We start from the raw sequence: 6708 nt of genomic DNA, 5'->3' as shown, positions 1-6708 counted from the left end.
TGTGGAGGAGGTAAGAAGCCATCATCCGTCCTTCCCCATCCCTGCCGTGATGAGCTCCACGAGCAGCTGAAGACACACGGGGGCAGCCTGGTGTGGGCCCCCAGTGGGTTGCCTGCGGGGTAGGGGCTGGGGGCATGGGTACCGAGAGACAGAGGGGGTCACAGGCAGGTTCTGTTTGGGGGCTCCCACTCCCCTGGGGTTTAGTGGCCTGGAACAGCTCCAAAAGCCACAGGTTCGGGGTCTGTGTCCCCTTCCTCCGTCCTGTTTCTCTTGATGAGGTCTACTACTTAATGACAGCTGTTCTCAGCCTCAGGCCTCAATCGGAATCACCAGGCAACCCGGTAGGGGTGTGGATTCCTGGCCCATCCTATCCACGGGGCCCAAGCCTTGGTGCTCTTCACTGGCCCTCCCTTGATTTAGCCACACGGCGAAGCTTAACCACCACTGACTCAGAATACTGGTTTAGCCACCTTACAGAGACCAAAACTACAGCAACTTTAACAAGACAGGTTTATTTCTCGTGGAAAAGATGGGCTGGTCCAAGGAGCTAGGGTGATGTGTCTCCCGAGCTGGTCCCCGGTAGAGTGACCAAGTGTCTCAGTTTGCCCAAACGGAGGGGCCTCCCAGGCCATGACACTCTCAGGGCTAAAACCAGCAAGTCCCGGGCAACCCAGGGTGATCTTGTGGGCACCGTCCAGGGAGGCTCTGCCGTTGCCCACGGCGGCCCTCCACCTGCATAGCGAGAGCGGGCTCAGCACCACAGAGCCCAGTTCTGCCCGGAAAGGGGAAAGAGGAAGTGGGGACAATGTCCTCCGGAGGCAGGTCTTAAGTGGTAGCTGTCTCTCCGGGCACCCCGCTCTGGGCAGGGCCTCCCGCTAACAGCGCAGGGGGCTGTGCCCTCAACGAACACTCGGGGCTTCCGTAATTAAAGAGAACGAAGACTGGGACCCAAAGTAGGAGCTGCCTGTCCTTGTGGGGCCCCCAGGGACCGAGGGGGCCATTGTGAGTGCCCAGCCCCGTTCGGGCTCCCCATACCAACCCGCCCGCCAGGAGGTACTGCCACCCCTGGGGTGAACCCTCGCTCCGTCCCACATCCGCGCTCCGGGAGTCCGGCTGCATGGTCCCCTGGGCTTTCCAGCAAGTCCTGTGAGGTGGGTACCACCGCCCTCTTTGCAGGGGTGAGACAGGAGGGCTCTGGGAGGAAGGGGGACCGGCCAGGGTCACTTGCTCGTGGGCGGCAGGGCTGGGATTTGAAGCCACGACTGACTCTCAGTCTGTGTCAGGATGGGAGAGCAGAGATGGTCCTCTGTCACTCCAACCCCTAAGCCCTCCACCCTCGCCCCTGCCCACGGCCAGAGCCCCCTGCCAGGCTAGGGTGGCAGCTGGCCAGGGGGCCAGTATAGGGTGAGGCCGCAAGCAGGCCCCCTCTCCTCAGCCTGGCTCCTGCAGCAGGCGGGTGTGTGGGCAGGGGAGGTGGAAGGGGTCTGCTGGGTCCTGGGGGTGCCCCTCCCCCACTAAAAGACGGCTGCCGGCCTTGCTGGGAAACTAGAAGGCCAGAAGCAAGGTGAGGCTGGGAGCTGGGTGCAGGGTGGGGACCTGGCCACCGCCACGCACGACCACTTCATTTCCATCCCTCTGGGATTGGAGGGAAGAGGGAGGGGTCCCATCAGGTCTGGGGAAGAAAGGACAGCAAGCCCCAGGACAGGGTGAAGCTTTGAACACGTTTATTTGCGTCAGTCTGTAATGCATATACCCCCACTGGACGAAATGATTCCAAGCTACAGAACACGGAGGACCCCATAGCAAGCCCCACCCCACCACTACCCCCCCCCCCCCCCCCGCCGCACCGGCCCTCACCAGCCTCAGCAGGGGAACCCGGCTCACTGCACACACGGAACCCTGTAGAATTAAATCGCCACCGGCGGACTGGCGGTCAGGGGGCCGCACCTAAGATCCTCCGGACCCTTCGGCGCCACGGCCCCAGCCTCCTCCTCCTGCCGCCGCCGCCGCCGCTGCTGCTGAGAGGTGGCCACGGAGCAGTTTGCTGGGCCACAGGGGAAGGTGCTGGCTGCGGGGGTGGACCCCCCTCCCAGGCAGCCGGGGGTCCTGCAGTGTGGGCGGCGGCCACACCCTCCCGCAGCCAGCAGCCCACCTCACCTCTCCCGTCCTCTCACACACCCACGTGCAGGTAGGGCTCGGGGAGAGCACTGGCCCGAGGCCACCCAGCCGGGCGGCGCCTGGTGACCTCAGACCCAGACCCGTCCGACCTGCCATCCAGGCTGCCCCGGAGCGTCTCTAAACACTGGACCACGGAGGCAGGCACCTGAGGGACGCCCCCACCTCTCCCCAGAGGGTGCGGCCGGACCAGCGGGCCAGGCAGGCTCCGGGAAGGTCGGCCTCGTCTCCCCGGCGGGAGCGGGGCGCGCAAAGACCCCGCGCTCGGCCCTTCCCGGGGCCGGGCGCGCCCGGGGCTTACACGCGGAGGTCCCGCGAGACCTCCCCGCCCCCCCGCGCGTGGTGTGCGGGCGTCGTCCACCGTGTCCCCGCCCACTTTCTGTCCGCCGGGTCCCGGCTCCGTCCGCGCGCTCGCCCGACGGGGCCCGGGCTCCCGCGGCGCGGCTCCCAGCGCTCCCAGCGCGCCCGCCCGGCCGACCCTACCCGGGGCGCGGCCGCCGCGGCACCAGCTCCGGGGAGGGGGGTGGGGGGACGCCGTCGGGTCCCGGTGGGAATTCGGCGGACTTGCGAGAAGGGTGGGGCCCTCGGGCGCAGGAGCCAGGCAGCGCGGGCCGGCCGGCGCGCCCTCTGCCCGCGGTCCCCAGGCCCGGCCCCGGCGTGCGGGCGCGGGTGCGGAGCGGGGTCGGGCCGGCGGGGCGCCGCGCCCCCGCCCCTGCCCCTGCCGCCGGGCCGCGTCCGTCGCCGTCGCCGCCAGGCCCGCCGGGTCTAGTGGTCCTAAACATTTCACAATTGCGCTACAGAACTGTTGAACTGTTAAGAACCACTGGACCCAGCGCGCCGGGTGAAGTCCGCGGTCGGCCGCGCTGCGGAGAGAAAGCCCGGCCGCCCGCGCCCCGCCGCCCCTGCCGAGCCCCGCGAGCCCCGGCGGCGCGTCCCCTCGGCCCGCGCCACGCGTGGCCGGGCGGCTGCGTCCGTGCGGCGGCGGCGCCTTTTAAGCCACGCGGCCGCCCTCCCCCGCCTCCGGAATGCGACCGCGCCGCGCCGGCCCGACCGGTTTTTCCGGGCCGGGCGGCTCCCGGGCCGACGGGTCGCGCGGCGGGTCGTCCGCGGCCCGGGTACCTGCTCGGCGCGCCCGCGCGGGGGTGGCCCTGACTCACCGCCCCCCCCCCCGGCCCCGCCCGGCGTCCCCGCCTCCAGCGCCCGGCCGGGTGGCACCTGGCGTCCCCGGCTCCGCGCTGCGGGCCCGGGGACCACACCCGCTCCCTCTCGCCCGCCCCCTTCCCCATCCTCCCCACACCCCCTCCCCGGCACCCGGACTCGCCGCAGGGGGCGGAGGCCGCCACCGGCCCAGCTGGGGCGCGGGGCGGCGGGGCAGGTGAGGCCCCGAGCCGGCAGCGGCCTCGAGTGCGCTCCCCGTCGGGCGTGGGGAGGGGGGGAGGGCGCGGGCCGGACACGCCCATCCCTGCCCCTCTCACTTCAAAGGGAACTTCGTGGGAGGGGGGAACAAAGAGAAAGTGAAACTAGACGGAGGACGAGAGGGAGGGAAGGAACGCGCCCAGCCGGTTTCTGGTTCTCAGACCCTGGTTCTCAGAGAGTAAGGAGGACAGCCCGGGCCCCCCACCCCCCACCCCCAGCCCCCAGGGCCCGCGCTGGGAGCCCCGTGCTGCCCCCACCCCCCACCCGGGGCCACAGCCCACGCCATGCCCCCCTCCCCCCCAGCGTGCGTCAGCACAGCCCCAGGCGCTCCGGCCCACTTAGTCACCTGGAGATGTTGGGGCCCGACCGGCAGCACCCTCGGGGGACTCTTGCAGGGAGCTGCCTGCTGCGGGCAAATGGGGGCTTGTGGGGGTCTAAGCTTTAGGAAAGAGAGAAAGTGTGGACGGAAGTAACCTGAAGTCCTCAGCCCTCATTTTGAGCCGCTGGTGTGGCCGCATGGGGGAGGGTGGCGGGGGCTGAGTTCAGGGCGAGACACACACACACACACACAGCCCCGGGAGACCAGCGTCCTCTTGGCTCAGGGGCCCGAGTTGGTCCCAAGCCAGGACGCAGCAGCCACCGAGTCACTCACGATGGGCGCTGGGCATTTTCACCAGCGCTGTTTGTGGTTTCCAGCCGTACCCCTGCAAAGGGGGTAGCCAAGGTTTTCCTCTGCCGTGTTGCAGCTGGAGAAACGCTCACGGAGGGGCCGGGGCTTCTCAGAGGCCAAACCGCTCTTGGTGGGACCCGGTGCCCAGAGCCGCGGCTGAGTGTGCGGCCTGAGCGTCTGTGTTTGAGGTCAGGCACCAGGGCAGGGGTGGGGGACGGGATGGGGGGCACAGAGGCATGTGACCGAGGGGACAGAGCTTGGGAATTTCTCCCCGTCACCACCACTGCCATCGCCACATGGGCCGGAAGAGCGCACCCCTCCCCACACGCTCTTCCCCCCGCCCCCCCAATCCAGCAAAAGTGGGTCGCTGTGTCCAGCACCAGACAGGACTGGTGACGGAAGGGTGACATTACAGGAACCTGTGGACCCCACTTGCAGCAGGAGATACTGAGGCGTGGCCCGAAAGGGAACGTCCTGCCATGAAGAGAAATGAGCGGGGTGGCCTGGGGGCCCTGAGAAGTCTGGCTTTATGATGGAAAACACTGGGTAAACACAGATAGTGGCCTAAGTGAGAAACAGATGTTTCCCAGAGATAACCCTGGGATCCCGGTGATCTGAGACGGGCCGCGGGGAGCTGAGGCCTCTCCCAAAGCGAAATTAGTGGGTATGAGCAACGCAGGTCTCCTCCTGGTGCCACCGCCGAGACCCCGTGGGGCTCAGGATGCCTCCCACGTCTATCCGGCACCAGCTCCCACAGCTCGCCCCAGCCCCCGTGCCGTGTCCCCCGGGGGCGTCTTCAAGAGGTGAGGAGGCTGCCCCAGTGCCAGGCGGGTCCCTAGCCCGGTGTGCCAGCGCGCAGCCTGAGCGCAGGACCGGGCCTTAGTTTCTTCAGCTGTGAAAGGGGAGGGAAGACAAGCCCGTGCCCTTCCGGCGGCGTGGTGGGGACGTAATCAGCTAGCACATGGCGGAAGGTGACCCTCCCCTGCCATCCCCGAGTGGCCACCCCAGCTCACACGGTGCATGTTCGGACCCAGGGGACAGGCCCTTTGCTGCCCTGTTGCTACTGGGTGATTGTCGGAGGAGCTGACTACAGATCCAGACCAGCCTCTTCCCAGGGACACAAAATGGCCCTGAGGAAGTTTCCAGGCATGCGCCTGTGACTTTCCACAGCTTTCCGAGACACACACGCCCAGCCCGGGGGCCGCTCCTCGTGGGGCTCTGCGTCCCACAGCTGTGTGCAGGGGCCCAAGAACCGGGGGCCTGTCCCCACCACCTGCCCTCGGCCGGGGGGGGGTGGAACGCGCTGTTCCCTCTGCCTGGCTGGCAGAGGCTTCTCACCTGTCATCAGTGAGCCACCTGGGGAAGAGCCAGGCCAACATGTGCTCTCCCTGGGACACCCAGGACAGTGGGAGCGTCCACACCGGCAGGTTAGGGGGACGCTTCGCCACTGCCAGGTGGGGGAGGGTGCGGCCCTCACGGCCTGGGGCTCCTCGGGGTCTGAGGGAAGGGCGGGGTGCCGAGGGCTGTGAGCAAGCAGGGCCCAAGGGACGGCTGCTTCCAGTGAGTTGCTGTGCCCTGGAGGCAGAGAAGACACGGAGGGGCGCTGCCCCAAGGGACCTGAGAGGCAGCCTCCCCCAGGCTTGTGTCCCACTGTCCCACCCCGCCCCCACCCCGGCAGGACAGCAGGTGCTCCTGACATCAAGCCCCCAGCTCCCTTCTTCCCCCACACCCCACTCTCGCGGCCTCCATCAGGGTGTGGGGCAAAGGCTCCTCGGGACCGGCCACGCTCAGGTGGTGTTACCTGGTTGTGCAAGGCCCGGGCACACCCGTGTCTGGGCGAGAATCTGGAAGGCCGCCAGCCAAGGTGCCAGCCCGGGCCTGGGAACCAGGCTGAGAAGCCTGGGGGTGCGGGTGGAGCCTCCCCCAGCCCGGCCCACCTGGGAGAGGCCCCAGCTGCACGGTGGGTGCCAAGGGCGAGCTCTTTGGGGTCACGCTTTTGCCCAATATCTACAGGGCACATGCCCTCAGGCTGGGCCCGGCTCTCCCAAGCCCCCAACCCAGGGGCCAGACGGATGGACGGGCAGACGGGAATCCTCAAGTGGGCCTTCAAAGAGCTTCCAAGGTGGTGGAGGTATCTCCTCCCCCCTCCCCCTTCTCCCCGCCCCCGTGCTCCTCATGCTCAGCAAGGACGGGTCAGGCCTGGGCCCGAGGGGGCCCTTGCCCCACTGGGCCGCTTATAATTTGGACAGAGAACCAGCCAGGGGTCCAAACACCTGATTTCACTCCCAGCCGGGCCTCCCACGAGACTTGTGGCTGACCACCGGCCCTGGAGGGCCACACCCACCTGCCCGAGGCGGCACGGTCACCCAGGCTGTGGCGACTAGGCAGCCAGGGCCGGCGCGGGTCACCCTCTCAGGCCTCCCTGGGCAGGGGCTGTGGGCACATTG

The sequence above is a fragment of the Panthera tigris genome, chromosome B3 (genome assembly GCF_018350195.1).
Source record: "Panthera tigris isolate Pti1 chromosome B3, P.tigris_Pti1_mat1.1, whole genome shotgun sequence".
In the NCBI taxonomy this organism is placed as follows: Eukaryota; Metazoa; Chordata; class Mammalia; order Carnivora; family Felidae; genus Panthera; species Panthera tigris.
Note: the sequence above shows the minus strand (reverse complement) of the source record.